Consider the following 15,806-nt stretch of genomic DNA (forward strand, 5'->3'; position numbering starts at 1 on the left):
TAACATTCCCAGCAAAAGGCATATAAAAATCATTTCCATTTAAACTGAGAGAAATATATATATTGGACACAGTATGCATATACTAACCCACATCTCCATATACATTGACCTCCTCTAAATTACTACTATTAGAGTATACATTTTCATCTAGTTACCTTATTCATATGGTATTCAATGATTAGAGATGTTGGAACAAACACAGATCCCCATGCACTCAAAAATGCACATATAACTTTTGACTCCCCCCAGATTTAGTTATCAATACCCAGAAGCCTGGCTGGTCAATTGACCAGAAGCCTTACCAGTAATGTAAACAGCCAATTAACATATATTTTACATGTGTATGTATATGTATTATACACCATATTCTTACAATAAAGCTAGAGGAAAAAAATATTAATAAAATCATAAGGAAAATAAAATACATTTACAGTACTGTACTGTATTTATAAAAAACAACATGCAGATAGGTGGACCCACACAGTTCAAACTCATGTTGTTTCAAAGGTCAACGGTAGTTTATGAATGTTGCAGCCCAATCTGCAAACAGGCAAATTTTTTTTTTACCTATATTATTGTCATTAATTTTACCAAAAAACTGTGGATGAGGAAACCTATAAAAGTTATACCTTTTACCTTTCTTCATCATGCATCCTCATTAAAAACCTAAGTTTGGATAGTTCACATGCTACTCCACAAAGATGTTCCAGCACTTACACAAGGTCTAATTTGTTTTGCTATATGATGTTTTAATTATACTACAAATAATGTGTTACCATTGGGAGCAGAATTGCACCACACTTCAATCCAAATAATTAATTCATTTAATATTACTCTTCCCTCAACTCAGATTCCAACCATTTTTAGATTTAAACAAATGTCAAAATTCATAAACCTATATAGGTGATATCTGACATTAAAATTCTTACCTTGAAACACATATTGTCCTTGCCTCTAACCTATGACAAGCCCATGAAAATGGTTTCAGTTTTGTCTGTTTGTTGTTTAAGTAAAGTATCACAGCCAAAGTCAGTCCCAATAAAAATCAAAATATACAGGATATAAGAGACTCAAAAAGCCATAAGGCATATAGAAATAAACAAGAAAAACTAAAATAAATAAAAAATTAAAAATTTAGGCAAACCAGGGGCGCCTGGGTGGCTCAGTCGGTTGAGCGTCCGACTTCGGCTCAGGTCACGATCTCACGGTCCGTGAGTTCAAGCCCCGCGTCGGGCTCTGGGCTGATGGCTCAGAGCCTGGAGCCTGCTTCCGATTCTGTGTCTCCCTCTCTCTCTGCCCCTCCCCCGTTCATGCTCTGTCTCTCTCTGTCCCAAAAATAAATAAACGTTAAAAAAAAATTATTAAAAAAAAAATTTTAGGCAAACCAAAGATAGTCATAAAAACAAAACAAATAATAATAAATAATTTTTTAAATTTTTTTTAATGTTTATTCGTTTTTGAGACAGAGAGAGACACACAGCATGAATGGGGGAGGGGCAGAGAGAGAGGGAGACACAGAATCAGAAGCAGGCTCCAGGCTCTGAGCCATCAGCCCAGAGCCTGACGCCGGGCTCGAACTCACAGACCGCGAGATCGTGACCTGGCTGAAGTCGGAAGCTTAACCGACTGAGCCACCCCGGCGCCCCAATAAATAATTTTTAAAAATATAAAAATGACAAAGTTCCTCCTTATCAGTAATTACTTTAAATCTAAATGGGTTAAAACCTCCAATCAAAAGGCAGAGAATGGCAGAATGGATTTAAAAAACATAATCCAACAATATGCTATCTACAAGAAACTCATTTAGATATAAAGGCACAAATAGTTTGAAAATAAAAAGACAGAAAAATATTCCATGCAAATAGTGACCAAAAACAATGCAGGGTGGCTATACTAACATCAGAAAAAAAAGGGACTTTAAATCAAAAAAGATTACAAGAGACAAAGAAGGACACTATATATTAATAAAAGGTTTAAGACAGCAAGAAGATATAACAATTATAAACATTCATGTACCTAATAACAGAGCATCAAAACACACTAAGCAAAAATGGACAGAATTAAAGGGGAAAACAAACAGTTCTACAATAATTGTTGGAGGCTTCAATATCCCATGGTCAGTCTTGGAAAGAACAACCAGACATAAGATAAATAAGAAAACAGAGGATTTGAATAACATTGTAAACCAACGAGAGATAACAAATATAAAACACTACCTAACAATAGAATATATATTCCTCTCAAGGGCACTTGGAGCATTCTCCAGGATAAACCACCTTTTAGGCCACAAATTGGGTCTCAATAGATTTTAAAAGAGAGATATTATACAAAGCAACCTCTCCAAACACAACAGGATGAAGTTAGAAATAAATAAGGAAAATTGGAAAATGCACAAGTTTGTGGAAACAAAACAACATACTGTTTAACAACCAATGGGTCAAAGAAAAAAAATCACAAGGGAAATGAGATAAATGAAAATAAAACATACCAAATTTATGGGATGCAGAGAAAGCAGGGCTAGGAGGGAAAGTTTACAGCTATAAACACTTACATTAAAAAAGAAAGATCTCAGGGGTGCTTGGGTGGCTCAATTGGTTAAGCATCTGACTTGGACTCAAGTCATGATCTCATTCATGGTTCATGGGTTCAAGCTCCACATCAGGCTCTGTGCTGATAGTTCAGAGCCTGGAGCCTGCTTCTGATTCTGTGTCTCCCTCTCTTTCTGCCCCTCCCCTGCTCGTGTGCACATAGCACACTCGCACTCTCTCTCTCAAAAATAAACATTTAAAAAAAAAAGAGAGAGAGAGAGAATGACCTCCTATCAACAACCTAACAAATTAAGGAACTAGAAAAAGGAGAACACAAAGCTAGCAGAAGAAAGGAAATACTAAGGATCAGAGCAGAGATAAAGAAAATAGAGAATAGAAAAATAGAGAAAATCAACAAGTAAAAAAAAAACTGGTTCTTTAAAAAGATTAACAAAATTGGCAAAGCTTTAGTAAGTTTACAAAAAAAGAGAAGGCTCAAATTATTAAAAGCAGGAAAGCAAGTGGAGACACGACTACTGATTCTACAGAAATATGAAGGATTTTAAGTGAATACTATGAACTGTGCACCAAAAAATTGGATAAACTAGATGAAATTGACAAATTTCCTGAAACACAAAATTTACTGAAACGAAATCACAAAGAAACAGAAAATCTGAATAAATCCATAACTATTAAGGAGATTGGATGAGTAATCAAAAATTTCCCAACAAAGAAAAGACCCAGATTTGATGGCTTCACTTGTGAATTGTACCATTTAAAGAACATCAATCCTTCTCAAATTCTTTCAAAAAACTGAAGAGAAGGGGACACTCCCTCTTTCTATGAGGCCAGCACTGCCCTGATACCAAAGCCAAACAAAGACATTACAAGAAAACCAGAGATCAATAACCTTTATGAACACTGTCATACAAATCCTCAACAAAATAGCAGCAAACCAAATTCAGCAGCATAAATGCAAATCTAAACCACAATGAGATAGGACCTCACACCCATTAGAATGACTCCAACGGCCAACCCCACCCCCAACAAGAGACCAATCAACCAGAAAACAAGTGTTGACAAGGATGTGGAGAAACTAGAATCCTCGTACACTATTGGTATAGAAATAAAATGGTGCAGCTGTTATGGAAACAGTACAGTTGTTACTCAAAAATAGAATTACCATATGGCCCAGCAATTCCATTTCTAAATATGGACCCAAAAGAACTGAAAGCAGGGTCTCGAAGAAGTATTTCTACACCCATGTACATAGCAGCATTATTCACGATAGTCAAAAGGTAAAAGCAACCCAAAAGACAACTGACAGATGAATAAACAAATATGGAATATACACACAATGGAATATTATTCAGCCCTAAAAGAAGAAATCCTAATACATCTTAAACAGATGAATCCTGAAGACAATGCTAAATGAAATAGCCAGTCACAAAAGGGTAAATACTGCATGATTCTACTCATAAAAGGTACTCACACCAGTCAAATTCATAGAGAGAGAAAGTTGAATTTGTGGTTGCTAGTGATTACAGGAAGGAGGAAATGAGAATTTATTGTTCAATGGGTACAAACTTTCAGTTTTGCAAGACCAAAAAAGATCTGAAGATGGATGGTGTGACGGCTGCACAATAACGTGAATGTACTTAATACCACTGTAAAATGATTACAATGGCAATTTTTATATTTTATATATACATATAAGTTTAAAATAATTTTTAAATCAAAATACGAACTAAAAATACAAATATAAGAATTGGGAAAAATAAGCTTCAAATGAAATCACAAATTCGAATTGATGAGATGGAGTTAAGAAATGACAAAGATGTTATCAATAGGCAAAGAAAATAAAAACAAAAAACCTAGAACTCTAGAGTTGTAAGAAACTTCAAAGACCACCTGGGAGTCAAATCCTCTTACTTTGCAATTAGGAGAAAAGCTCATCAAGGATGTTTGCTGTCTTGCCTTATTCAACATCACTTCTACCTACATACAACTAGAAAATGTGCCTACAATAAATTAAAAAGTCTGGAGAATTCCTGTCAAAAATAGTATTCTTTTTTTATTTTTAATTAAAAAGAAAAAAAATTTAACGTTTATTTTTGAGAAGGGTGGGGGAAGGGCAGAGAGAGGGAGACACAAAATCTGAAGCAGGCTCCAAGCTCCACATTGTCAACACAGAGCCGGATGCGGGGCTCAAACTCACTAACCACAAGATCAGACCTGAGCTGAAGTCAGATGCTTAACTGACTGAGCCATACAGGAACCCCAAAACAGTATTCTTTTCAATTCATTCAACACTTATTATATGTAGACAGCGTTTACATTTTTATTACCGTTATTCTATCATAGATCTTTCATAAGCCTTACTATTACTTTTATTCCCCACGTTACCTATATACCCTTATAACCTTCATAATCTTAAGTCATTTTCCTAGTAAGGTATGACGTGAAGCAAAGAGAGCAAATGCTGGGTACCTCTGCTTAGGGATGGTTGACCCTCAGCACGAATTAAGTGAGAAATGAACTCAAGAGATTAAGAAGGGAAGCTAAGATTTTTATTTTAGCTTAAGAGCTTGATATCAGTTGAGCTTTTCACATTTTGTGCCTTCACTATTTATCTAATATTTAAACCCCCCAAATTAGACTTGTTGAACATTTATGTGGAAATATACTCCCCAATCTTTTTGCTTTTAGATAGCATAATTTCAAATTACTAATACTATAGTTCCCCCATATCAGCATCTGACTAAAACCCCTAAGAGCCTCAACTTTCTAGAAGTGAATTGCCTTTACTGCGCTTTAAAAAAAAAAAAAAAAAAAAAATCCTTTTAAAGGCGGCCTTCACTGGGCCCTAAAGACTGAAGCAAAAACAGACTAGTAATTGTCACTGCCACTTCCCCTCCTAATCAAAGTTTGGTAGGAACTGCTGATGTGTACCAGAAGTCCTCAAAATGTGGCCCATAGACACCTGGGATCCTGACACCTTTTTCAGGGGTCCACAAGGTCAAAACCATCTTCATAATAACATAAAGTATTATTAGCCTTTTTACCTGTATTAACATTTATACTATGGTACAAAAGCAATGATGTATAACATTTCTAGTATCTTGGAACAACTTCTGGTACTGGCACCAAACAGCACTATTGGTCATTATATTTTTCACCATCAAGTACCAGTAGCTATTTAAAAAAAAAAAAAAAGCCTTCTTCACTTAAGAATGTCCTTCAGGGGAGCCTGGGTGTCTGACTTCCACTCAAGTCATGATCTCATGGTTCATGAGATTGAGCCCCGTGTCGGGCTTTATGCTGACAATGCAGAGTCTGCTTGAAATTCTCTCTCTCTCTCTCTATCTCTCTCTCTCTCCCCCTCCCCAGCTTACTTACACAAGCTCGCTCTCTGTCTCAAAATAAATAAACTTTTAAAAAAAAAACTCTAAAAAAAGTCCTTCAAATAGTAAAAATTAATTTTATTAAATCTCAGCCCTTCAGTACAGATCTTTTTAATATTCTGTGTGACAAAATGGTTAAGTATGCACAAAGCATTTCTGACCACATACTGAATTGCAATAGTTGATGGATGTCTCAAGGTAAAGCACTTGTGTGACTGAACTGAGAGCTTTCACTAGCCTCTTTTTTTTTTTTTTTTTTTGTGAAACACCATTTTTACTTGAAAGAATGACCATGGTTATTCAGACTTGGGTATTCTGGCAGAAGTTCTCTCACAGATGAACAAAATCTGCCTGTCACTTCTAGGAAACAACTGGCAGTCATAATTCTTGCCAACGATAAAATTTGAGCCTTCAAGCAAAAATCCGATTTCTGGAAAACTCACATCCACCATCATGTCATGACCTGGATAGCTTCCCAATAATCTGTTTCTGATGGGATGAATGGTGATATTCACAAACGTGATTTTCTAATAATATATAATGAAATGTGCCAACATTTTGGAGATCTGCATAACTGACTGAACCAATACTTAGAAACAACCATGGCATGATGTTATAAATTCAGGCATGGTTATGCAAGATCCATTCAAAGTTTAGACCAGTGGATTTTAATATAACATTATAAAAAGTCCATTGATATGATTTCAGATTCCATAATACAAGTAACTAGAAAACCAACACATGTTGAGTTCTGATGTAGCACCAAGCAAGAAAATAATTATCTGAAAAGGCTATTAAAATACCCCTCCCTTTTCCAGCCATTAACTATGTAAGGCTGGGTTTCTCTTTCTATATACTTCAAACCAAAAAACATATTGCAACAGACTGAATGCAGAAGGAGATGAAAATCCAGCTGTTTCTATTAAACCAGACATTAGAGAGTTACAAAAATGTAAAACAAGGGGCACCTGGATGGCTCAGTTGGTTAGGTGTCCAACTGTTGATTTTGGCTCAGGTCATGATCTCAAGATTGTGAGACTGAGCCCCATGTCAGGCTCTGTGCTGAGTATGGAGCCTGCTCGGGATTCCATCTCCCTCCCTCTCTGCCCCTCCCCTTGCCTCAAAATAAATAAACATTTTTTTTATGTAAAACAATACCATTCTTCTTATTGCCTTGTTTTGAAAAATAGTCATTTTTCATTAAAAATATGCTTATATTGGGGCGCCTGGGTGGCTCAGTCGGTTAAGCCTCCGACTTCAGCTCAGGTCACAATCTCACAGACCGTGAGTTCGAGCCCCGCGTTGGGCTCTGGGCTGATGGCTCAGAGCCTGGAGCCTGCTTCCGATTCTGTGTCTCCCTCTCTCTCTGTCCCTCCCCCATTCATGCTCTGTCTCTCTCTGTTCCCAAAATAAATAAACGTTAAAAAAAAAAAATTAAAAAAAAATGCTTATATTAAGATATTATCATATTTAAGTGAATTAATAAAAGTTGTACATTTCTCTTTAATTTATAATATAATAAATACAGACATAATCCACAAAAGCTCTTTGGGGTGTGCAATAATTTTTAAGAATGTAAAAGGGTACTAAAATCAAAAGTTTGAAAACTGATTTAAACAACTGAGTATTAACATCAGATCCCTGCAAACCAAGAAAAACAAGAAGTACATAAAGTCATTAATTAGAAAAAAACTTTCCTAGCAAAATTACATGAAAGCTGAAAAGGTACAATGTCCAATCATAACTAACCTCACTCTGTAACACCAATGAAGAAAAAAACAACAGAATGTGCAATATCTTGATCAGATAAACTCCTGTAAACCCAGTAACAATTTGATACATAGTATTTTTGATAGAAGCACATGACAGTCAAAGAAACACAAGTCAAAAACAGGTGATTAAAATAGCAGTCACCACCACCATAAGGGAGACAATCCAAAGTTCTGTCAGAAGGGACAAACATGGATACTTCAGCACCTCTCCAGCAGCATCTCAGCACACCCAGCTTTCAGGGTCTAGCTGTTCTATTTAAAACTAAATTACATGCTTCCAAGGCGGGACAGTGAGACTAAACTGTCATTTACCCCCAAAGGAGTCAATGGGTCACAGTGGAATGATTCTACAGTGATCATGCTCCATCAGCCTAAAGTCCTTCTTGAGCTTACTAAACCCCTTGGAAGAGTGAGAAAAAGCAGTAGCAGTAATATTTACTGAGCAATTACTATGTGCCAGGCACTGTGGGTTAAGCACTCTATGCGTATTAACTCGTTTAATATTCAAGATCTTAAGGATATAACCATTATTACCCCATTTTTGGAACAGAGAAAACTGAAGCACAAGGAGGATAAATAACTTGCCTCAGGCAAAGCCAGGATTCAAAGCCAGCCCTAAAGCCCAACTCCTCAGCCACTGCATTACAGTACACAGACCCTATAACCTACAGTAATATATAAAATTTAAAATTCGGTGCCCACTCTAAACTTCTGTTGTTGTCACCAAGAGCAACTGCCTAAGGGAGGCTCCCAATTTGAAGAGCCCTCTGACAATTTCATCCATTACTACTGATACACTGTTCAACTTCAGGTACTTGGGGACTTTAAGCAAGAATACATTTTGGAAGGTGAATACTGTGGAGATTTACTAAAAATTCCAAAATGTAGAATCTAATACAAATTGGGTAATTTCACATTTGGGTCTCTTTTCCCTCTGTCAGAGATAACCATTATTATAAAAGGAGTCTTGCTAGACTGCTCCAAAAAGTAATAATGCCTCAATTCAAGTCAACGGGAAAAGATTTATAAAAATTGCTTCTACAAAAGCTTAGGTTACATTAAAACATTTTAATGTTTTTGCAGTGTTGGCTAGTAACAAGAGGAACTCTAAGTCTACCCCCTTCATTACAAAGTTCAGAATGAGACTGCAGTTCTCAGTAAGTGTGGAAGCAATTAATTCAAGGCAGATTTTTGAGGTCATTAAAAATGAACCTATAACTTCATTGCGGAATTTAACTCAAGCGAGGTGGAATGGGAATTAAACAAGTCTTGTTACAATAAGAAAATAAGGCGTAGATAAGACATCCCTATCTCACAGCAATTACAGGACTAATCACAGCCATTATAGGAAATGCTTACAGATCTTCCAGGGTTTTGTCTGGTTTTCATTAGTATTTTGGCACATGTTTTAAAATACTACCATTTAAAGTGCCTTAAATAAACTACTATTTTTTTTAGCATACTGAACTGAAAACATTTCACTGTAAAATTGCAAAAGTAACTTTCTAGTTTTCTCAGGAAAAAAGACAGTTTATAATAAGAGTTCAGGTTACTAGCTGGATTTACATAAAGATTACAACACAGGCATCAAAGTAAGTGAAAATGAGTGATAAAGAAAGCTGTTCAGTCCTTTCTAACTACAAATTGTCGTGCATTACAATTAAACACTGCTACAATTTTCAACACCTGAAGAAAAACAAAACACCTACAAGGAATTAATACTGCCAAAAAAAAAAAATCCCCTCAGTGTTACAATGTATTAGGTCATCAGCAGTGCTGGACCTTTAAGCCCTTGATTGAGCAATCTGTATCAAAACAAGAAGTGGCCTTTAAATGATCAACATTCATATCGATTACGCTAAGATGTATAAAAACTCCATTCTATAATGGGTAAATGCCCAGGAAACCAGCCGATTCAAAATTGCACTGGTCCTAGTAAGAGGCTTAACCGGCACAAGGGGAAACCATGTAGACGGGGTTGCAGGAGTCCTCGAGTACTTGCAACGAAGAACCCGCAACTCACTCAGGAAGGCAGGCTGTAAGGAAACTCTGCACTGTCATCTAGAGCGATCTCATTCAGGTTCATATCAAACCCAAAAGGCGACAAGTTGTAAACGGAGAACACACTTCAGGCCAACCAACCTGACACGAAGCAACCCTGGCCACCGCCAAAGTCACACCACACACCAAGCCCACCGCGAAGCAAGGTGTGTGCCGAGGTGGGTGGGGGAGGCGGGGCGCGTGCCCGTCCCCGGCCCGCCGCCCCCCAGCTCGGCTCCGCGCTGCACCCCGGCCCCAGAAAAAGGGCAGGGCACGGGGGCCGCCTGTGCCCGAAAACCGCGTCGGGGACCCTCCGCTGGGGATTGAGGCGGGGGTCACCGAGTGTCGCGGGTGGGGGCGGCGTGGGGCGCTTTCCAGAAGCCAGCCAAAGCCCCAAACCATCAGGGGTTTTCCTCCCTCCAGCTCCGGTCCACTCGCCCCGAAAGACACACGTTACACAACCTGTCAGGTGAGGGGCGGAAGGATCCCAGGACGCAGACCTCGGCGGGCGCGGGGTCGCTCCTCCCGGCTTCTCCCGCCCCCGGGACTGGGTGGCCGGGGGACTGCAGAGGGAAGGCGGACGGGCGGGCAAGCAGCGGCCGAGGGGCGGCCGGCCCGGACGTGCGGACGGCGGCGGGGCGCTCACCGGCTCAGGATGGGGCGCTGGCGGGACTGGGCAGAGCCGCGGCACCAGCTCGGCATCCGCAGCGCCGGCAGCTGCTCTCTGGGAGCACGGCGGAATTCTCGCCGCCCGCCGCCCGGTGTTTTCATACAAACCCCGGTGGCAGGCGAGGCGGAGGCGGCGGTGGCGGCGGCGGTGGCGGCGGCGGCGGAACCTGCCCGCATCCCGGGCAACGTCAGCGCGGCGCCCCGCCCACCGCACGCCCTGGGCCCGAAGGCTCGCGCGCGCCGGGCGGCGGGGAGGACGGAATGCGCGTGCGCGCGGGCCGCGTGGGGCACGCGCTAGGGAGGAGGGTGGGGCACGCGCTGGGGAGGAGGGTGGGGCACGCGCTGGGGAGGAGGGTGGGGCACGCGCTAGGGAGAAGGGTGGGGCACGCGCGGGCCGGAACGGGGTTGGAACTCAGGGAGCGCGCGTGGGTAAGGAGCGAGCGTGCGCAGGAGGGAGGGCGGGGCGCGCGTGCCGGCGTTAGGTGCTGTGCTGCGGGGTAGGCGCGGCAGGGGTTTGGGGAGGAGGGTTGCACGCGCGCTGCAGGCCCAGACCCTGCAGCGAGCGTCCAACCCAACCGAACCGAACCGGTAGGCGGGCGGCTCCCTACTCTCTGCAATTCACCTTCCTGTACGCTCCCAATTAGAGCGGCCCGCCTTTCTCCGGAACTAAGCCAGCGCCCACCCCACTACCATCAATCACTCTGCTCTTAGAAGGCTGTTAGCTGCTATGGACGAGCGGTTAACTCCCCAGTGTGGCGCGGGGGGGGGGGGGGGGGGGTGCTCTAGTCCCTGGGCACCACTGGAAAGCTCAGCCCTTTCCTGACCTCGAGGAGAGTCTGTAAAGAGACAGCTGGGCTCCAGAACACAAGGAAATTGCACCTTGTGGCCAAACCTCAATAAATTAGATGCCTAGAGCTGCAGTGAAAAAAATAGCAAGCTGATTTATTTTTTGCTTTTTTGTAATGTGGCTACGTATAGTCACGAAAATGGTAATGTTAAATTGGCCACTAAAGGCAAAGACAGTGTTTTTTTAATCAGAGCCAAAGTGATGTGTCAGAAAGATTGAATACTGATTCACCCCCTTCTGTTTTGACTGCCCGTAAAGCCACTGTAATAGATTCTTAATAAATACTTGACATTTACTTTTTTTCCAACAGCATGGATCATGTTTGCTGCTGTTTATGCTAGCTGCTACAGAATGCAAAATTATTACAACCAGGTAGAGAAATAAATTGAGACCTGTGAAATTTTTGCTTTGTTTTCTTATCATGTTTCAACAAAATTAAACAGTTGTGAAGGCAGTTCAAAAGGTAATCCAAGGTGCACAACACCTGCTTCTTGCAGTTTGCCCTTGGCAGAGTCTTTAACGAGAGATTGCCATTTCAGAAATGCCATAATTTCCCTGGCTGTGAGCACTGAAAGGTAGATTACAGTATTTTAAGGAATTTTAAAACAAGAACCACCCCAAACCACCCAGACTGAAAAGCATATCTAACAACACCTAATTACAATTACCTAAGAATATTTAACATTTTACAGACATTATATATAACACACATAAAACTTTATTAAAAGAGCATCTTCCTAAATGAATCAACCTTCAATATATAAAGATATAGAAATAAATGTAAGTGTGTGTGTATATAGAATTTGAATCCCACTTTAGCAAAGCATCATTAGTGTGGTTTGATGGCCAGGACACAGATCTAGTGGATTAAACCACACAACTAGGGAAAGGCCCAAGCCATTCCCTGTCTGTCACTCTTTTCCACTATTTTAAAGTTTCCTCAACACTGTTATGATACATAAAACTAAATACAAATAATTGTGTGATGTAGATCAGTCTGATCACATAATAATATTCACTTAACTCTGATTCCTCAAATCAGTCTAGTCAGCACCTTTAGGTATTCAGTAAATGTTTGGGGTTTTTTTTTTTGTTTTTTGTTTGTTTGGTTTTTTTTTAACTCTGGACTAGGCAGAGAAAGAAAGATGAGCAGTGGAGCCCAGCTATCTCTTTCTCCTCCTCTTCTGTTGATTTTCCTGCCTCCATACTTTTAGTAGAGTAACATACAAAATGCAACAAACATTGTAACAAAACTATATAGTCATATGCTTTAACAGCCATGGACATATCCAGTCCTCTGGAGTTCTAGGATTGTTATAGCTATTCTATGTTATTCAACAATCATCAGTTTATCAAGCACCTTATGTGCCAGACCAATCCTGAAATCTTTGGAAGAGATAAGCAAATGATAACACTCAACAAAAACCTAATAGCTGCCTGCCCTCTGTGAAACTAAAAGGTTCAATATATCCATAGATGGATAGACAAAGAAGATGTGGTATAAAGATGTGACAGACAATGGAATGTTACTCAGTCATTAAAAAAATAAGTGAAATCTTGCTACTTGCAACAACATAGATGGACATAGTGGGTATTACGCTAAGTGAAGTAACTAGACAAGAGAAAGGCATGATTTCCCTCATATGTGAAATTTGACAAAACAAAGCAAATGAACAAACAACAACAACAACAAAGAGATTCTTAAATACAGAGAATAAACTGGTGATTGCCAGAGGGGAGATAGGTGGGTGGGATGAGCAAAATAGATGAAGGATATTAGGAGGTACAAACTTCCAGGGGGCACCTGAGTGGCTCAGAGTCAGTTAAGTGTCGGACTCTTGATTTCAGCTCAGGTCATGATCTCACGGTCCGTGATTCGGGCACTGAGTTGGGCTCTGTACTGAGCATGGAGCCTGCTTGGGATTCTCTCTCTCTCTCCCTCTCTCTCAACCCTGCCCCCACTGTTCTCTCTCTCTCTCTCTCTCTCTCTCTCTCTCTCTCTCACACACACACACACACACACAATCAAATAAATAAACTTAAAAAAAAAAAAAGGTACAAACTTCCCATTACAAAATAACTAAATCACAGGGATGAAAAGTGCAGCATAGGTAACATAGTTAATAATATTATAACAACTTTATATGGGGGCAGATGGTGACTACACAGTAACATGTTGATCCCTGTGCAATTCTAGAATTACCACATCACCAGATTGTACACCTGGAATGAAAATAACATTTCATGTCAACTATGCTTCCATACAAATAAATAAATATCCATATCCGTAAACCACTGCACCCTCATTTTCTTTATTTGTGAAATGGAACTTAAATATTCTTGCCAAATTTAAAGTTTTAAAATTTGGCATACCCTTTAGCCTCATCATAGGAATTTATCCTAAGGAAATAACAAGGAAAATGTGCAAAGATTTAGCCAGAAGGATGTTCATCCCAGAGTGGTGTCCAAGCTGTCTTACATGCTCAACAGAAGGCACCCAATTAAACACAATATTTTACACCCATGCAATAGATCACTAGGAAGCCATTAAAAATAACGTGATAGGGGGGTGCCTGGGTGGCTCAGTCGGTTGAGTGTCCGACTTCGGCTCAGGTCATGATCTCGCAGTTTGTCAGTTCGAGCCCCGCGTCGGGCTCTGTGCTGACAGCTCAAAGCCTGGAGCCTGCTTCAGGTTCTGTGTCTCCTTCTCTCTCTGTCCCTTCCCCACTCATGCCCTGTCTCCCTCTGTCTCTCAAAAATGAATAAACATTTTTAAAAAATTTTTTTAAATAATAACGTGCTAGAGCAAGTGCCCTTAACGTGCTCTTAACGTGGGGTGCAACAGGTTTAACTCCTCCTGTACAGCCATGGATTTACCTTGAGGCTGAAGAAGGCCCGCTGAGTTCTGAGTTTGCTGAGAGTTAAAGGATTTTCCAGACATGAAGGAGAAGCCAGATTGCAATCGAGAAGCATTTCTATGTAAGCATTTCTGGTAAACTTCCTGAACAGATCCAATTTTAAAAGGATCTGAATTGAATAGATCACATATGAGGGCATAAAATGAGCCTCAATAATTAGAGAAGACTGGGTCTTTGAGGAAAGGCGGTCACAGCTACAGTGGAGCTCTGGGCACCCCTGCTCCTGACTCCCTGCTGTTTGCCTCACCAAGGAACAAGTCAATCAGAAAGCCACACTGCAGCCTAGCCTTTGGTTTTGGTTTTGGTTTTTTTGTTTTTTTAAGTTTCTTTATTTTCAGAGAGAGAGAGGGAGAAAGAGAATCCCAAGCAGACTCCAGGCTGGCTGTCAGTGCAGAGCCCACTGTGGGGCTCAATCCCATGAACTGTGAGATCATGACCTGAACTGAAATCAAGAGTTGGATGCTTAACTCACTGAGGCACCCAGGTGCCCCCAGCCATGGCTTTTAAAGTCAGCAGGAAGATATCCGTGAATCCAGAGGTGGCAATTCACCAAAGTAGAATTCCTCTAACCAGCTGCAGTGTAAATCTTTGGAGGAGGTATGTGCTGACTTGCTCATACAAGGTGCAAAAGAAAAGAATCTCAAAGTGAAAGAACCAGTTCAGATGCCTACCAAGACTCTGAGCATCACTATAGGAAAGACTCCTTGTGGTGAAGGTTCTAAGTCTTGGGATTGTTTTCAGATGAGAATCCACAAGCAACTCATCAATTTGCACAGTCCTTCTGCGATTGTTAAGCAAATTACTTCCATCTGGGGGTGCCTGGGTGGCTCAGTCAGTTAAGCATCCAACTTCAGCTCAGGTCATGATCTTGTGGTTCATGGGTTTGAGCCCTGCATTGAGCTCTGTGCTGACATTTCAGAGCCTGGAGCCTGCTTGGGGTTCTCTCTCTCCCTCTGTCTCTGCTCCTCCCCTGCTCGTTCTTTCTCTCTCTCTCTCTCTCTCTCTCTCTCTCTCTCTCAAAAATAAATAAACATTAAAAAAAAATTTTTAATTACTTCCATCTTTGGAGTACTTCCATTGAACCAGGAGTCAAGGCTGAAGTCACTATTATAAATGCTTAAATCAACCTTTTTAATAAACTGATTATCAATTGTTTTAAAAAAAATCAAGGGAAGGGAAGCAAAAATAATATAAAAACAGAGAGGGAGACAAACCATAAGAGACTCTTAACTACCAAGAATAAACTGAGGGTTGCTGGCGAGGTGTTGGATGGGAGAATGGGCTAAATGGGCAAGGGGCATTAAGGAGGGCACTTGTCAGGATGAGCACTTAGTGTTACATGTAAGTGATGAATCATTAAGTTCTATTCCTGAAAAAAAAAAATTTTTTTTGAGGGGCGCCTGAGTGTCTCAGTCACTTGAGTGACCAACTCTTGATTTCAGCTCAGGTCATGATCCCAGAGTCGTGGAATCAAGCCCTGTGTCAGGCTCTGCACTGAGCTTGGAGCCTGCTGAAGATTCTCCCTCTCTCCCTCTGCCCCTCTCCCCATTTTGTGCTCTCTCTCAAAAATTAAAAAATTCTTTTAAAAATTTTTGAGAAGACAAATCATACCATGCTCCTTTTCCAAT

General features: G+C 40.6%; 1 protein-coding gene and 1 pseudogene across 3 annotated transcripts in view; one reads left to right on the top strand and one right to left on the bottom strand.

Moving 5' to 3' along the window:
• AGTPBP1 (ATP/GTP binding carboxypeptidase 1) overlaps positions 1–10,661 on the bottom strand; it is a 165,495-nt gene extending 154,834 nt beyond the window's left edge. The window contains exon 1 of one of the 3 annotated variants that reach the window (XM_043566592.1): positions 10,207–10,661. The gene's annotated coding sequence lies outside the window, so the exon portion shown is untranslated. The remainder of the gene's footprint in view (positions 1–10,206) is intronic. The other 2 variants (XM_043566591.1, XM_043566593.1) reach the window with 2 other exon arrangements.
• Positions 10,662–14,674: 4,013 nt separating this feature from the next.
• LOC122474984 lies at positions 14,675–15,299 on the top strand (annotated as a pseudogene).
• Positions 15,300–15,806: the final 507 nt, after the last annotated feature.

Source organism: Prionailurus bengalensis, chromosome D4 (assembly GCF_016509475.1).
Source record: "Prionailurus bengalensis isolate Pbe53 chromosome D4, Fcat_Pben_1.1_paternal_pri, whole genome shotgun sequence".
In the NCBI taxonomy this organism is placed as follows: Eukaryota; Metazoa; Chordata; class Mammalia; order Carnivora; family Felidae; genus Prionailurus; species Prionailurus bengalensis.